Source organism: Dendrobates tinctorius, unplaced genomic scaffold (assembly GCF_039654945.1).
Source record: "Dendrobates tinctorius isolate UK_male_01 unplaced genomic scaffold, ASM3965494v1 ptg000162l, whole genome shotgun sequence".
NCBI lineage: Eukaryota > Metazoa > Chordata > Amphibia > Anura > Dendrobatidae > Dendrobates > Dendrobates tinctorius.
In genome coordinates, this window is record NW_027361829.1 from 150886 (window position 1) to 167985 (window position 17100).

Consider the following 17100-nt stretch of genomic DNA (forward strand, 5'->3'; position numbering starts at 1 on the left):
AAGTGTGAAACTAGCCTTAAAGGGAACCTGCCACCCCCCCCAGGCTTTTTTAAGTAAAAGAGCCACCTTGTGCAGCAGTAATGCTGCATTCTGTCAAGGTGGCTCTTTTATTTAGCGTCCCTTCCACCGCCGAAATAATTGTTTTTAAAATTGGTCAGACATACCTGAAGTTTGACCGGGGGGGCAGGTCTTTCCCCCTGGACCTGTGACCAGGGTAAGGGTATGTGCACACGCTGCGGATTTGGCTGTGCGGATTTTGTAAAATCCGCAGGTAAATCTGCAGGTCCAAAGACCTGCGGTTTTACCTGCGGATTAGCCTGCAGTTTTGCCCTGCGGTTTTCCATCTCCACAATGGAGGAGATGGCAAACCGCAGCGGAATCCGCAGAAAGAATTGACATGTCAATTCTTTCTACGGTTTATAAACCGCAGGAAAACCGAGCGGAAAAATCCGCACCGTCTGCACTGTGGTTTTTAATATCCATAGGATATTATGGTACTGTACACCGCAGCAAAAACTGCTGCAGATTCGCAGCGGCCAAATCCGCTGCGGAACCGCAGCAGAATCCGCAGCGTGTGCACATACCCTAATATTCTTTCTTTGGCATGCGCAGTTAGCGCTGCCCGTCCTATGACAGGTTCCCTTTAATGATTCATTGCTATAGAAGTCGGGACCATTGATTAGCCCTCTGTAGTTTTTTAGCAATCACTGTCGACAAAGGCATAAACACTCAAGTCTTTGTTTCATACTCTAGTGGAAAGCAACAGGCACACAGATACATTTGTCTGGACAATGACTTGATACTTGCATTTTACCTCTCAAATAAATTTATGTAGTAAATAATTTTATTCATTCTGCTTTATAAAAGTCTTGACCACGATTGACTTTTCTCTAAAACCATTGCATTTCAAAAGAAAACATTTAATGCCGGAAAACCAGACACGTTATATTAGAAATTAATCATGATGTTATGTTTTCATCAAATTGAATAATTGAATACAAGAAATATGCTAAATTAATTGCTTTAGCTTCTATTACTATGTACACATGACATAAAAAAACATTTAATGGAAATTTCAGATATTTTCTATTACAAGAATGTGTTGGGTTGCTTCTTCAATGGTTTTCAGTTGTTGAACTACCCATTCATCCACTTTTTCTTTCTAGGAAAGGAAACCGTAAAGGAAAAGCGACTTTAGACATTTGAAGTTTGGCTTTCTGAACACATTTTCATTAGAAATAAGGAAAGTAGGAATTAGTCCTACCTGTAATGGTATTTCCAGGAGTCCATCAGGACAGCACCACCAGGAGGTTGTCCTTCTTATCCTTGTGTCACGGGGGCTTAGTTCAACTAAGGCTGAAATACCCGGGGCCCCTGTGGTGTCCCTTTTACTAGGGGAAACCCTGTCTGACCCTCAACCCAGGGTTTTTGCTGAAGGTGCAAATGCCTGAGCCTCCGACCTTTCCTTATCTCCTGCTCAGCCCTGCACTTAACCCTCCACCCTCCACCCAGTGAGGAGTCACACCACCAAAGCTCCCACACAAATAATGACAGACAGGGAGAACTTAAACTGCACTGCGCCGCACACACACAGGAATAAACAGTAATGTGAACAGGGCACAACTAAACACAAATATGGGAAGGAGAAAGGATAACGACGGATCATACGACACCAGATATGAATCTCTCTCTCTTGAACACCTCCACCAGACCGGAACCACTTGGTATGAAACACAAGCTATAATCGGCGACGCCCATATGCCAGTATGACTATTTAAAGACCGTGGGCGTGACTAACCTTCCAACCTGGTCTCCAGCAGGATTAACCCCCGAGAGCCTGAAGATCAAACCGGCGCCACTGAGGCTATAGTGGCTGGAGGTGGAACTACCTCTGCCTGCCGGATGCTGTGGTGTGAACAGCGTCCGACATGACAGTACCCCGTCTTCTACGAGGGACCCCAGGGCCCTCAAGACTCATAGGACCCGGCTTGTCCGGATGACGACGGTGAAAAGAACTGACCAGCCGATCCGCATGTATGTCTGAGGCTGGAACCCAAGACCTCTCCTCTGGACCATACCCCCGCCAGTGCACCAAATACTGAAGAGTACGGCGTACTACTCGAGAGTCCACCACCTTGGCGACCTCGAACTCTAACTCGCCATCCACCATGACTGGAAGTGGCATCGGCGTCGTGTCCACCAAGCCTACCACCTTTTTCAATAAAGCCCTGTGAAAAACGTTATGTATTCTGTACACCGCAGGAAGTTCCAACCGATAAGCCACTGGGTTAATGATGGCAGAAATCCTAAAAGGCCCAATAAACCTTGGACCCAGTTTTAAAGATGGGATTTTGAGTTTTATGTTCTTCGTAGCTAACCACACCCATTCACCCACACACAGGTCCGGACCTGGCACGCGTCTACTGTCAGCCACCTGTTTGTACCTGGCACTCATGCTCAACAAACGCTGTTTCACCCGCCTCCAGACTGATGACAATTGGGCTCCTAGCTGATCCTCCTCCGGGACACCCCCGGAGTCACCCTGACGTAAGATACCATCATGGGGGATATGCATACGCTCAGTTGAGTCTCCTCCATACCCTCTGAGCTTAACAGTTTTCCGCCGGTGTGACCCTCTTAGGTAGTACCGGGCAAATGTTAACATAATGACCTCCTTTACCACAGTAGAAACATGCTCCGGGCTTCCGGAATCCCGGAGCGCGAGGCTGAACCTGTGCCACGCCAGCAATCTGCATAGGTTCAGGGGACTCATCTACTTCAACCACACCTGCACCTCTGTTTTCCCCCAGAGGTAGCGTCTCCTGTGCCCCCTGACGAAAACGGCGATCAATACGTATCACCAAACTCATGGCAGACTCCAATGATGCCGGAGTCTCATACATCAGGAGGGCTTGTTTCACCCTCCCTGATACCCCATGAATAAACTGGCTCCGCAGTGCTGGGTCATTCCACTGTGTGTCTACAGCCCAGCGGCGAAATTCCGAACAATAGTCTTCTGCCAAGCGCTCCCCCTGGCGGAGGGCGCGGATTTTAGATTCCGCTAGAGCCAGTCGGTCAGGGTCATCGTAAATGAGCCCGAGGGCAGAAAAAACATTATCGACCGAATGAAATGTAGCAGAGTCAGCTGGTAAGGAAAATGCCCATGCTTGGGGGTCACCACTCAGTAATGACAACACCAGCCCTACTCGCTGGGCCTCATTACCTGAGGATATTGGCCGCTAGCGGAAGTATAATTTGCAGGCCTCCCGAAATACGACAAATTTGCTGCGATCGCCTGAAAATCGTTCTGGCAGCGGAAACTTCGGCTCTGCACCGATACCTGCAGATGCCGTTTGCACCTTTGCTACTACCAGGCCCTGCTGCTGAACTGCCCCTTTCAACTCGGAGACCTGTATGGACAGCGCCGCCAACTGGCGGGTTATGGAATCTAATGGATCCATGGACTCCTGAAAAAATGTGGGCCGATTATAATGTCACGGGGGCTTAGTTCAACTAAGGCTGAAATACCCGGGGCCCCTGTGGTGTCCCTTTTACTAGGGGAAACCCTGTCTGACCCTCAACCCAGGGTTTTTGCTGAAGGTGCAAATGCCTGAGCCTCCGACCTTTCCTTATCTCCTGCTCAGCCCTGCACTTAACCCTCCACCCTCCACCCAGTGAGGAGTCACACCACCAAAGCTCCCACACAAATAATGACAGACAGGGAGAACTTAAACTGCACTGCGCCGCACACACACAGGAATAAACAGTAATGTGAACAGGGCACAACTAAACACAAATATGGGAAGGAGAAAGGATAACGACGGATCATACGACACCAGATATGAATCTCTCTCTCTTGAACACCTCCACTCCAGACCGGAACCACTTGGTATGAAACACAAGCTATAATCGGCGACGCCCATATGCCAGTATGACTATTTAAAGACCGTGGGCGTGACTAACCTTCCAACCTGGTCTCCAGCAGGATTAACCCCCGAGAGCCTGAAGATCAAACCGGCGCCACTGAGGCTATAGTGGCTGGAGGTGGAACTACCTCTGCCTGCCGGATGCTGTGGTGTGAACAGCGTCCGACATGACACCTTGATAGAGACAGCAACACAGAAGAGGTTAACTAGCCCCTTCCCACTAACACCCTTCAGTGATTTTTTAAGTACCACACCAGGATGGATGCAATGCAATTTTATTGATCTTCCTTCTACACATGTTACATCACATATCAGACTGGAAGTCCAAGGGAGGGTATATAAGGGGTGCTGTCATGATGGACTCCTGGAAATACCATTACCGGTAGGACTAATTCCTACTTTCCAGGACGTCCCTCCTGACAACACCACCAGGAGAATTACCAAATTACTCCAACTAGTGTGGGATTACAGCCTGGAGGAATTTCCTCCCAAAGGCTGTTTGATGATTTGCCATAACATTTAATTTATAATGTTTACAAAAGGTATTAAATTTAGACCAGGTTGCGGCCTTGCATATCTGGTCCATGGATGCTCCCGCACTCTCTGCCCATGAGGCAGAAACGGCTCTTAGAGAATGGGCCCTAAGGTTTTCTGGCGGAGTCTCCCCCACCGACACATATGATGCGCTGATAGTTGATTTCAACGATATAGCCAGGGTAGTTTTCGATGTCGATGCCTTCTTCCCACTGTTTTTGCCTGCCATCTGGATAAAGATGTTAGAGTCTACTCTCCAGTCTTTTGCAAGTTCTAAGCATTGGAGGATGGCTCTTTTAACGTCCAAGAGGTGGAGAGACTGTTCTTTCTCATTGCTGTAATTCTGGCAGAAAGCAGGTAGTACCATTTCTTGACTCCGGTGGAAATCTGTAACCACCTTGGGAAGGAAGGCCGGATTTAATTTTAAGATGATGCAGTCTTCCTGGAGCTTTAAATATGGATGCTCTATAGACAGGGCCTGAATCCCCCCTATGCGTCTAGCAGTATTTATTGCTACTAGAAATAGGGTTTTAAATGTCACTGATTTTAAGAGGGCCTGCTCTAGTGGTTCATATGGATTCTTGCATAGCTCATTTAGGACCAAGCTGAGATCCCAAGGTGGTATCGAGCTATGGATTGTGGGTCTCATACGCTGTGTGACTTTTATGAATCTCACTACCCAGGGATGATTGGCTAGGGGAAAGTCGAAGTATGAACCTAAGGCTGACACTTGTACTTTCAGCGTACTAGGCCTTAGTCCTTTTGAAAGCCCGCCTGGAGGAAGTCGAGAATATGAGGAATATTTGGACCCTGGGTGACTGATATTGTCACCTTACATTGAGAACAGAATGTTTTCCAGATTTTCCGGTATATGACTGAGGTTACCGGCTTCCTACTATTCTGCATAGTAGATATTACTGGGTCAGAGAGTCCCTTTGATTTTAGGATCTCCGCTTCAGGATCCCAGCCGACAGCTGTAGCATTTCTGGTCTCTGGTATACTAGGTGTCCTTGAGTTAAAAGGTCCCGTCTCGCTGGTAGTAGTATTGGATCTTCCCGTGCCATCCATTTTAGTAGGGAGAACCAGCTTCTTTTGGTCCAGTAAGGAACAATATTACTGATGCTCTGCTTTCCTGGATCTTTCCTAAGACCTTTGGTATAAGAGGGAGTGGTGGGAAGGAGTAAGCAAGCTCCATGTTCCATTCCTGAGCCAAAGCGTCTACTCCTGTTAGGTTGTCTGCTGAGTTGAGAGAAAAGAATTTCTTTGTTTTTGAATTTTTCTTTGTGGCGAATAAATCGATTTCTGGTGTCCCCCAGTGTTGGGATAGCTGTCTGAAGACTTCCTCGCTTAGTGACCATTCTGAAGGTTGGACCTTCTCTCTGCTCAGGAAGTCCGCTACCTGATTTCTGGATCCCTTCAGGTGGACTGCCATAATTGATGTTATCGTCTGTTCTGCCCAGCGAAAGATTTCATGTGCTAGGTCCTGTAGGTGACGGTGTCTGGGACCTCCTTGATGTTGAAGGAAGGCAACTGTAGTTGAGTTGTCCGAGAAGATCTTGACATTCTGACCCCTCAGTTCTTCTTGGCGTGTCTTTAGTGCCTCCCAGACCACTCTGAGCTCTCTGTAATTTAAGGACCAGTTGCGTATTGATAGGCCCCAAGTTCCTTGGAGGTATTGACCTTCCATGTGAGCCACCCAACCTCTGAGACTGGCGTCGGTAGTGATGTTTTTACATGGTAACAGTCTCCAGGATCTTCCTTTTCTGAGGTTTTGTGTGTTCATCCACAAGGATAGGGACTGCTTTCCTTCCTCGGAGAGTCTCATGTTTTTGTAGAGTGATGCTTCTCTACCGTCCCAGGTTGTCAAGAGTTCTTTTTGCCAGATTCTCGAATGAAATTGGCTCCACTGTACACTGGATATGCATGAAGTCATGAAACCCAGGACTCTCAGGGCCGTCCTTATGGAGATGTACTTGCGTCTCTGGACCATCTGGAACTCTTGATTGCCTGCTGTTTGTGCAGGGGAAGGAAGGAACATTTTTTTCCTGAGTTTAGTATGACTCCGAGAAGCACTCTCTCTTTCTGGTTTTAGACTTAACTTCTTCCAGTTTATTGCCCATCCTAGGTTCTGTAGCATTGATATGGTGGATGTAAAATCCTGCTCCATCTGTTTTGGAAAGTCTGCCACTAGCAGCAGGTCGTCCAAGTACAGTATGATGAGGGTATTTCTTTTCCCTTAGATGGGCCATGATCTCTGCTATAAGCTTTGTAAAGATCCGGGGCGCCGAGGTGAGTCCGAATGGTAAGCAACGGAACTGGTAGTGTAGTATCCTCCCGTGATCTTTTATCGCGAACCTGAGGAATTTCTGGTGAGATCTGTGGATGGGCACATGATAATAGGCACTTTATGAATCTTGGGTGCTCATGACCAAGTCCTTCTTTATTAATGGTATGACTGCTTTCAGAGATTCCATCTTGAATCTCTTGTAGGTCACCCACCGATTTAGTGGTTTTAGATTTACTATGGTTCGGTATTCTCCTCCTGGTTTTTTTATGGAGAATAATTTTGAGTAGTGACCCTGAAATCTCTGAGTATGGGGAACCCGAGTTATGGCCCCTATCTCTATTAGGTCTCGTACGTCCTTTAACAGTCTTTGGTGGGCTACTTGAGACTGGGTCTGGGTTACGCAGTATCTCCTGGGCAATTGCTCGGTGAACTCGATTTTGTAACCTTCTGCGACCGTATTCTGAATCCACGGGTTTTGGGTAATATGCTGCCAGTTGTTTTGGAAGTAACGAAGTCTCCCTCCTATCATCCTGGCATCATTCTCTGTTAGGTCTTGCCTTCTGCTCTTGAGAACTTCTTCCTCTTCCTCCTTTTGGGTAGCTCCACCCACCGGACTTTCACTTATAGTCCTGTCTGGAATGGGGGCGGGTCCTCCGAAAAAAAGGCATCTTTTAGGCTTTTCCTCCGGAAAGCCATTTTTTTGTTGAAGCTTTCTTGAGTAGCTTGTCTAATATGGGCCTGAAAACGTGGATTCCTGAGAATGGTATAGAGCACAATTTGTTTTTCGACTGAGTGTCTCCTGTCCAAGATCTCAGCCACAGCACTCATCTTGCTGCAATAGACAGGGCATTATTTCTTGTGGCAAAACGGACTGATTCCGCCAAGGCATCCGCCATGAAGTCGGTAGCCATTCTTAGGTGAGGCAGTGATTTTAGGATCTCCTCTCTGGGGGTTTTGTCCCTAATTTGGTTTTGTAGCTCGCTCACCCATAAGCTCATTGTTCTGGCTACCGAGGTGGCTGCTATGTTAGCCTTCATAACGGCTGCTGATGCTTCCCAGCTTCCCAGGCTTTCTTGAGGAGGTCCTTTGATCTCTTATCCATCGGATCTTTTAGGCCGGACGGATCGAAGGGGATAGCCGCTTTCTTTGACACTCTAGCTACGGGTATGTCGATCTTTGGAACGGTCTCCCACACTTTTGTCTCTTCTGGATCAAATGGAAGATGGTACCTGAAGTCTTTTGGGACTATCAGTTTCTTTCCCAATTCTTCCCATTCTTCCAATATCATCGCTGTTATATGCTTATTAACAGGGAACACCATATTTCTGCGGGCTCTTAGCCCTTAGAACATCTCATCTTGGGTTGTTCGGGGTTCTGTAGAATCTTCTACATTCATTGTATTCCAGATCGCCTGTAGGAGTGTGTCAGTGTCTTCCACGGAAAAAAGGTATCTCTTCCTTCCTTCTGGACGCGCTGCCAGGGAACATTCGCCGGAGTCAGGATCGGAGTAGTCTGACACCTCTCCTTCCTCTGAACTCTGTTTAAGTTCCCGTCTGGGCCTCTTAGGACGTGAGGACTGTGCTGGTACAAGCGCTGCAAGTGTGGACTGCACCTCTTCTCGGATCATAGATTTTATATTGTCCAGGAGAGAGGACTGCTCCTGTTTGAGGAGTCCTGATATGCAGATCTGACATAATTATTTTGTATGTTCCGACGGGAACCTGGCCGAGCATAAGGGGCATTTATTAGGTTTCTTCCTGGTTGCCGAGGTGGATTGCTTAGGTGCTTCCTTGGCCTGGAAAACATACAGTTGTGGCCAAAAGTATTGACACCCCTGCAATTCTGTCAGATAATACTCAGTTTCTTCCTGAAAATGATTGCAAACACAAATTCTTTGGTATTATTATCTTCATTTAATTTGTCTTAAATGAAAAAATACAAAAAGAATTGTCCTAAAGCCAAATTGGATATTATTCCACACCAAACATAAAAAGAGGGTGGACAAAAGTATTGGCACTGTTCGAAAAATCATGTGATGCTTCTCTAATTTGTCTCGGCGTCTGAATGAAAAGGGACTGTATGGTAGGAGACCCAGGAAGACCCCACTTCTTACCCCGAGACATAAAAAAGCCAGGTTGGAGTTTGCCAAAACTTACATGAAAAAGCCTAAAACGTTTTGGAAGAATGTTCTCTGGTCAGATGAGATAAAAGTAGAGCTTTTTGGGCAAAGGCATCAACATAGAGTTTACAGGAGAAAAAAAGAGGCATTCAAAGAAAAGAACACGGTCCCTACAGTCAAACATGGCGGAGGTTCCCTGATGTTTTAGGGTTGCTTTGCTGCCTCTGACACTGGACTGCTTGACCGTGTGCATGGCTTATGAAGTCTGAAGACTACCAACAAATTTTGCAGCATAATGTAGGACCCAGTGTGAGAAAGCTGGGTCTCCCTCAGAGGTCTTCCAGCAGGACAATGACCCAAAACACACTCCAAAAAGCACTAGAAAATGGTTTAAGAGAAAGCACTGGAGACTTCTAAGGTGGCCAGCAATGAGTCCAGACCTGAATCCCATAGAACACCCGTGGAGAGATCTAAAAATGGCAGTTTGGAGAAGGCACCCTTCAAATATCAGGGACCTGGAGCAGTTTGCCAAAGAAGAATGGTCTAAAATTCCAGCAGAGCATTGTAAGAAACTGGTGGTTACCGGAAGCGGTTGGTCGCAGTTATTTTGGCTAAAGGTTGTGCAACCAAGTATTAGGCTGAGGGTGCCAATACTTTTGTCTGGCCCATTTTTGGAGTTTTGTGTGAAATGATCAATGTTTTGCTTTTTGCTTCATTCTCTTTTGTGTTTTTTCATTTTAGACAAATTAAATGAAGATAATAATACCAAAGAATTTGTGTTTGCAATCATTTTCAGGAAGAAACTGAGTATTATCTGACAGAATTGCAGGGGTGTCAATACTTTTGTCCACAACTGTATATAGGAAAGAGGGTCCTGTCTGTCTGTCTATGGAGACCTGTAAGGGACCCTACTACCCTTTTACTCACATGGTCTGGAGCTGGCTCTAGGAACTGGACGTTTGGACGACTACCACCTTCCATCTTTACTGAGTGAGTGTGCTGTCCATCAGAGTGTCTTAAGTAGTCGCCTTACCCAGCTTCAAGACTTCTGATTCGTCTTCCTTCCGAGCCCAGCTGCTGCTGATGATGTGGCTGCCCTGCTGTGCACGCTCCCGATGCGCCGATCTGTTTGGGTCTGAATCCCCGCCTTTACCAACGCCCCTCCATGCACGGGCACCTGGATCCATGTGATGCTGGGTCTCAATGGGATCCCTTTTGCCAGGGACCACGTCGCGCTGGGCGCTGCCATGTTTTCCTGGCTCCGCCCCTGGAAGTAATCACCAGCGCGCCCCTCGATGACGCGGCGCACTGGAAATCAGAGCACGAGGCGCCGGCGTCTTGCAGCCTGGAGCAGCAGCTGCAGCGGTGCAGGGCCCTCTGAGGGAATGTAGCCTGATGGGGAGCAGCCAGCTTGACCCTAGCGCTGAGGGACCTCCAGCGATATTAGTGCTGCTGTAGAGGGGATCCGTCCTGCCTCCTCCACTGGGAACCCTCTGAAGAGGGCACCACTTCTCCCGGGAGCTCCTGCCACCGGGTCCCAACGCTTCCACGCCGACCTAACAGGTACTCCTGCACCTGCGTCTGTCCCTGATAGGGACAGGAAAAACACTGAAGGGTGTTAGTGGGGAGGGGCTATTTAACCTCTTCTGTGTTCCTGTCCCTATCAAGGATAAGAAGGAAAGCCTCCTGGTGGTGCTGTCAGGAGGGACATCCTGGAAAAGATGTGTTTGACTTTGTGGATGTTTTATTTATTAAAGAGAAATAAAATAAATTTTCCTTCTTATCAAACGAAGTTGGTCTACTTTAAAGCTTCTATAAAGTATAATTAAACTTATCAAGCAAAACATTTTAAAACATGACTTAACTACAGAAGCAGCAGTACACTACACACACATTTTACTTGATATGGCTTTTACTAAGCTTCATATATTAAGTATTTTGATAGTGTGGGGAGGAGGACCCCCATATAGTGATTGGGCCGGAAACAAGGGGATCGCCATCAGGATTCCTGAAGGAATCACACCAGTGGGATGACAAAGGGAGAGACACTACTAAGGGTGTCAGGGCAACAGGGGGCGGGGCTAGGATAAAAAGAGCAGGGGGCACGCTCAGGTGTCAGTTGACAGAGAGCCGGACAACAGGCAGGAAGTCGTGTGAGACAGAGAGGACCAAGGGAGCAGACGGTGTGTTCTGGAGAGACCGACAGGGGTCTGTGAAAGGAAAGCTGCGCACTCACCGACAAGTGACACGTAAGAGACTTTCACTGGTGGCCGCTCCACTCATATGGTCGCATACAGCTGCCCCCGCTGTTTCCCTCCCTGCTGTGACAAGTCCGCAACCTCCAGTGACCACTACGACAGACCATTCCGTGACAGCGGTCAGGACACTGCCCCCCTTTCTTCTCCCACAGTTGCGGCCCTGTCATCGCCGGCCCCTGGGGACGCCACCTCTCTACAGGCGGCCGTAGAGGCCCCCGTCTGGTTTGCTAAGGGACCCTGAGCAGAGGTTGGTGAACGGTTATATTTAGAGACTGCATTATAACTCCGCGGTGAGACGAGAGCCGCAAGGAGACGCCTGTTGCACCCATCGGCACCGTTTCTTCAGGGCCTGTTGCGCCCCACCGGCACAGTTTCTTCAGGGCCTATTGCACCCCATCGGCACCGTTTCTTCAGGGCCTGTTGTGCCCCATCGGCACCGTTTCTTCAGGGCCTGTTGCGCCCCACCGGCACAGATTCTTCAGGGCCTGTTGCACCCCGCCGGCACAGTTTCTTCAGGGCCTGTTGCGCCCCATCGACACAGTTTCTTCAGGGCCTGTTGCGCTCCGCCGGTACAGTTTCTTCAGGGCCTGTTGCGACCCATCGGCACAGTTTCTTCAGGGCCGGTTGCGCCCCACCGTCACAGTTCCTTCAGGGACTGTAGCGCCTCACCAGCATAGGTTCCCCAGGGCCTTTTGTGCCCAAACCTTCCCGGAATACAGAGGTGTCGAGGTGAAAGCATCAGCGACCTCTAAGCAGCCACATCTGTGACTTCGAGCGACGCATGGAAGGATAAGTGACCTGAAAATCTCAAAAAGAGGAAAAAAAAATCCTCCAAAAAATTCAGTTACAAACCAGACAGGCCCAAATGCATCTGCACTAATCCAGGGTGCAGCGGACCCAAGTAAAATGGCAGCTGCACAGGTGCATAAATACCAAATGAAACAGCCAGCCTACAATCAGGGATTGGCCGTGTGGTACACCAGTGCAGAAAAAATAATCCGCATGTGGCAGTGTTCACACAGGGAATGCAGGGCTTCTGGCTCACTACCTCTTAGTAACACCATATAGGGGGGCTGCCCAGTGCCAACTAGAATGCATCCCGTGTGAACAGAGGCCACAAGTTTTCTGAACCATTTGGGCCCAACTGCACCCTGGAAAAAATATATAAAAAGTGCACAAAAAACATAGCAATATATGTAAGGTATTGGTTGACATTAAGGCCTTAATACGGAAGCTGACAAACTGCATCAAAGTTCCTTACACTTGTCAGTCCCTACTCTAACATGAAAACCTCAAAAAGAGGAAAAAAAATCCTCCAAAAAATTCAGTTACAAACCAGACAGGCCCAAATGCATCTGCACTATTCCAGGGTGCAGCGGACCCAAGTAAAATGGCAGCTGCATAGGTGCATAAATACCAAATGAAACAGTCAGCCTACAATCAGGGATTGGCTGTGTGGTACACCAGTGCAGAAAAACCACATGGCCAATCCCTGATTGTAGGCTGGCTGTTTCATTTGGTATTTATGCACCTGTGCAGCTGCCATTTTACTTGGGTCCGCTGCACCCTGGATGAGAGCAGATGCATTTGGGCCTGTCTGGTTTGTAAAGGATAAGTGATCTATAGGAATAAGTACCCTAGTTTTTTCATACTCTGTCCTTCGACACCCAGACTAGCCGGGCTACGCCCAGTTAATATAAAAATATTGTTTTATTGTTTTGAGTCCCTGCGAGGACAAATTGTTGGTACCTCTTTTTACTGGTTCAGCATAGCCCCTGCGGCTCCAAGTTATAAAAGCTGATTATACAATCCATACCCTGTCTCATGTCTCGTCACTGCGTCCTGAGAACCTGCTCAGACCCTACACTTGGCGTAGTCGGGAGGATTTAGTCTCCGAGCACGGACACTGGTGGCCCAGATCAGGGCGGGGCTGTAAACTCTACAACTAATGAGGGTCCCCATACCAGCATTTCATTGGGGGCCATGCTGAACAACCTGCCTAGATTTTCCGGCTTTAATACTATGTTATGGAGCTGGACAGAGCGGATGCGGGGGCTCTTTCGGATGCACCCAATGACCCCTGACTTGGAAGCCGAAGTGGCACTCATAGCCCTAGACGGGGAGGTGCGTAGGTCAGTGATGTTGAAACCTCCGGGGCACCGCAACACTTTTGAAAAAAGTGTTACAGATAGTGGAACAGACCCACGGGGATCCCACTAATGTGGGAGAGTTAAGGACCAGTCTGTTTAGTCGGATGCAGGCAGAAGGGGAGGCGATCACTCAGTACTAGTGTTGAGCGATACCATCCGATATTGAGAAATATCGGATCGGATTGGATCGGCCGATATCCAAAAAGTATCGGGTATCGCCGATTTCGATCCAGGAAGTCCCATTCAAGTCAATGGGACCGAAATATCAGAATTAAAAAAAACCCTTTCTTTCCTTGTAGGCTAATTCTACATGAAGAAAAACAACTAAGAATAATGTAGAATGTATTGGGGGAGGTGGAGGAGACATTAAAGGCATAGAGGTTTAGCCCAATCTAATGGAATAGCAGGAATAATTTTTTTTTTTTTTAAGACGTTCGGAGTTACAAAGATATTGACTATGTTAACCTCTTTTATATTTTGTCATATGTATGCTTCACTACTTCCATGCTCTTCACCTTCTTTTTTACTTCTCCCACACTTTCTCCTTCATGATCCTCAGCAGCAGCATCTTTTTCATCAACTTCTTCTTCACCTTCTTCTTATTATTCTTTTTTTTACATTCTTCATATTCTTCTTATTCAACTATTCTTCTTCATCTTCTTCCTATTCTTCTTCTTATTTGTGACAGTCATTCTTTTAGTTGATATCTATAAAAGTTTGAAGATTACACCTTCCGTTCTGCCTGTCACAAAAGATTTACAACAGGATTTGTCTGCGTTCAGTTTGGCCTGCAGCAGCAGGCATTTTCGAGGGGCACCACAAGGAGGAAAGGACTCACCCCCATACACTGCTTATTCTTCTGCTTATAATTTAGATAATATCATTTGCTCTGATTTTTAGTCTTATGCTTAATGTTCTTCTGCTGTTGGTTTTTCTGTTTCTTGGTCTTCTGTCTCTTGTTGTTCTGCATCTTGGTGGTTGACTTCATGCTCTTTGTCCTCTTGGCCATCTTCTTCAGGGTCATCTTTTTGGTCTTCTTCGGTGTGGTCTTCAGGGTCGTCGTCTTCAGGGTCGTCGTCTGGGAGATCCAGAGTGAGAACCAAAAACCATTTCCACAAGCTCGAACTTGGAAAAGTAGCAGAAGGTGCAAGAAGGCTGAGGAACTGCTGAGAACCAGCTGACGGTACTGGAACCCGGATGGTTAGCAGAAGGAACAAGAGCAAATGGAACTAGCGAGGACCAGCTGACAGTGCTGGAACCCGGAGGGGCAGCATAAGGAAAAAGAGCCAATGGCACAACCGTGGACCAGCTGACAATGCTGGAACACGGTTACTAAGCAGGAGCTACCTGTGCTAGAAAGCACTACCAAGGACCAGCAGACGTTGCTGGAACTCGGATACCGAGAAGGAGGCACCTAGGCCAAAGGCACTGCCGAGAACCAGCTGACGGTGCTGGAACCCGGATGGGTAGCAGAAGCTGCAAGAGCAAATGGAACTAGCGAGGACCAGCTGACGGTGCTGGAACCCGGAGGGGCAGCAGAAGGAACAAGAGCCAATGGCACAACCGTGGACCAGCTGACGGTGCTGGAACACGGTTACTAAGCAGGAAGTACCTGTGCTAGAAAGCACTATCAAGGACCAGCAGACGTTGCTGGAACTCAGATACCGAGAAGGAGGCACCTTGGCCAAAGGCACTGCCGAGAATCAGCTGACGGTGCTGGAACCCAGATGGGTAGCAGAAGCTACAAGAGTCAATGGAACTACCGAGAACCAGCTGACGGTGCTGGAAGAGTGGCAGCTGAAGGAACAAGAGTCAATGGCACAACCGTGGACCAGCTGATGGTGCTGGAACACGGTTACTAAGCAGGAGGTATCTGTGCTAGAAAGCACTACCAAGGACCAGCAGACGTTGCTGGAACATGGATACCGAGAAGGAGGCACGTCGGCCAAAGGCACTGCTGAGAACCAGCTGACGGTGCTGGAACCCGGATGGGTAGCAGAAGGTACCCATGATAAACAAAATTGCAAGGCCGCGAGCCAGCCGCAGTTACCGAAGCCCACAGTCTTACAGGGGGTGCTTGTCCTATTGGCACTACGGAACCAGCCTTTAGTACCAGAACCCGCAGTCCACATAGGAAGCACCTAAACTGCAGGAACCATAGGCTCGACTAACCCGACCGCAACACGACAGGACAACGTATTGGTGGCAAAGTGACGTTGACACTACCCGGAAATAGCAGGCGCGCTGTACCAGGCTGGGCAGGAGGGAGTACCTGTGCCAAAGACACTGCCGAGAACCAGCTGACGGTGCTGGAACCTGGATGGGTAGCAGAAGCTACAAGAGTCAATGGAACAACCGAGAACCAGCTGACGGTGCTGGAAACCGGATGGGTAGCAGAAGGTACCCATGATAAACAAAGTTGCAAGGTCATGAGCCGGCCGCAGTTACCGAAACCCACAGTCCTACAGGGGGGTGCTTGTCCTATTGGCACTACGGAACCAGCCTTTATTACCAGAACCCGCAGCCCACATAGGAAGCACCTAAACTGCAGGCACCATAGGCTCGACTAACCCGACCGCAACACGACAGGACAACGTATTGGTGGCAAAGTGACGTTGACACTACCCGGAAACAGCAGGCGTGCTGTACCAGGCTGGGCAGGAGGGAGTACCCATGCCAAAGACACTGCCGAGAACCAGCTGACGGTGCTGGAACCCGGATGGGTAGCAGAAGCTACAAGAGTCAATGGAACTACCGAGAACCAGCTGACGGTGCTGGAACCCAGAGTGGCAGCAGAAGGAACAAGAGCCAATGGCACAACCGTGGACCAGCTGACGGTGCTGGAACACGGTTACTAATCAGGAGGTACCTGTGCTATAAAGCACTACCAAGGACCAGCAGACGTTGCTGGAACTTAGATACCGAGAAGGAGGCACCTCGGCCAAAGGCACTGCCGAGAACCAGCTGACGGTGCTGGAACCCGGATGGGTAGCAGAAGGTACCCATGATAAACAAAGTTGCAAAGCCGCTAGCCGGCCGCAGTTACCGAAACCCACAGTCCTACAGGGGGTGCTTGTCCTATTGGCACTACGGAACCAGCCTTTATTACCAGAACCCGCAGCCCATATAGGAAGCACCTAAACTGCAGGCACCATAGGCTCGGCTAACCCGACCGGAACACGACAGGACAATGTATTGGTGGCAAAGTGACGTTGACACTACCCGGAAACAGCAGGCGTGCTGGAACCAGGATGGGCAGGAGGGAGTACCCGTGCCAAAGACACTTCTGAGAAGCAACTGGCGATGTTGTAGCCCAGGGTCAATCAGGGTGTAGGCTGAGGCCAAATTTCATCAAGTTTAATATCTGTTGTAGACTACTACTGATTTCAAACGTGCTCCAACTAGGCCTCTGGCTCCACTCTGTCTCTAGTATTTCCCCTGGCCTCCAGCCTCGCCAGTTGCTGCTCAGAAGTGGCGTCTGCATAATCAACACTTGTTCCTTTGTTACTGGGGTTCATTAATGTCAGCTGTTCCCCTGATGTGTGTCTGGCAATGTCTCCTGCTCTGTCCACATTCCCAATACTAGTAGTAGCAACTGGCAGGGTTGGAGGCCAGGAGAAATACTAGAGACAGTGGAGCCAGAGGCCTAAGTGGAGCATGGTTAAAAATCAGTAGTAGTGTGAATGTGGAGGCAGCAGGAAACATTGCCGTCCACACAGCAGGGGAGCAGCTGGCATTACTGAACCTCACTATTACAGGAGCTAGTGTTTTTCTCTGTGCAGAAGGCATTTCTGAGCAACAACTGGCTGTGTTGAAGCCCAGGGAT

General features: G+C 48.5%; 1 long non-coding RNA gene across 1 annotated transcript in view; it reads right to left on the reverse strand.

The window, feature by feature from the left end:
• Positions 1 to 899: 899 nt before the first annotated feature.
• Positions 900 to 17100, reverse strand: part of LOC141052559 (uncharacterized) — a 111265-nt gene continuing 95064 nt past the window's right edge. Inside the window, exon 2 of the long non-coding RNA XR_012220835.1 lies at positions 900 to 1162. This is a non-coding gene — a long non-coding RNA (uncharacterized lncRNA). The remainder of the gene's footprint in view (positions 1163 to 17100) is intronic.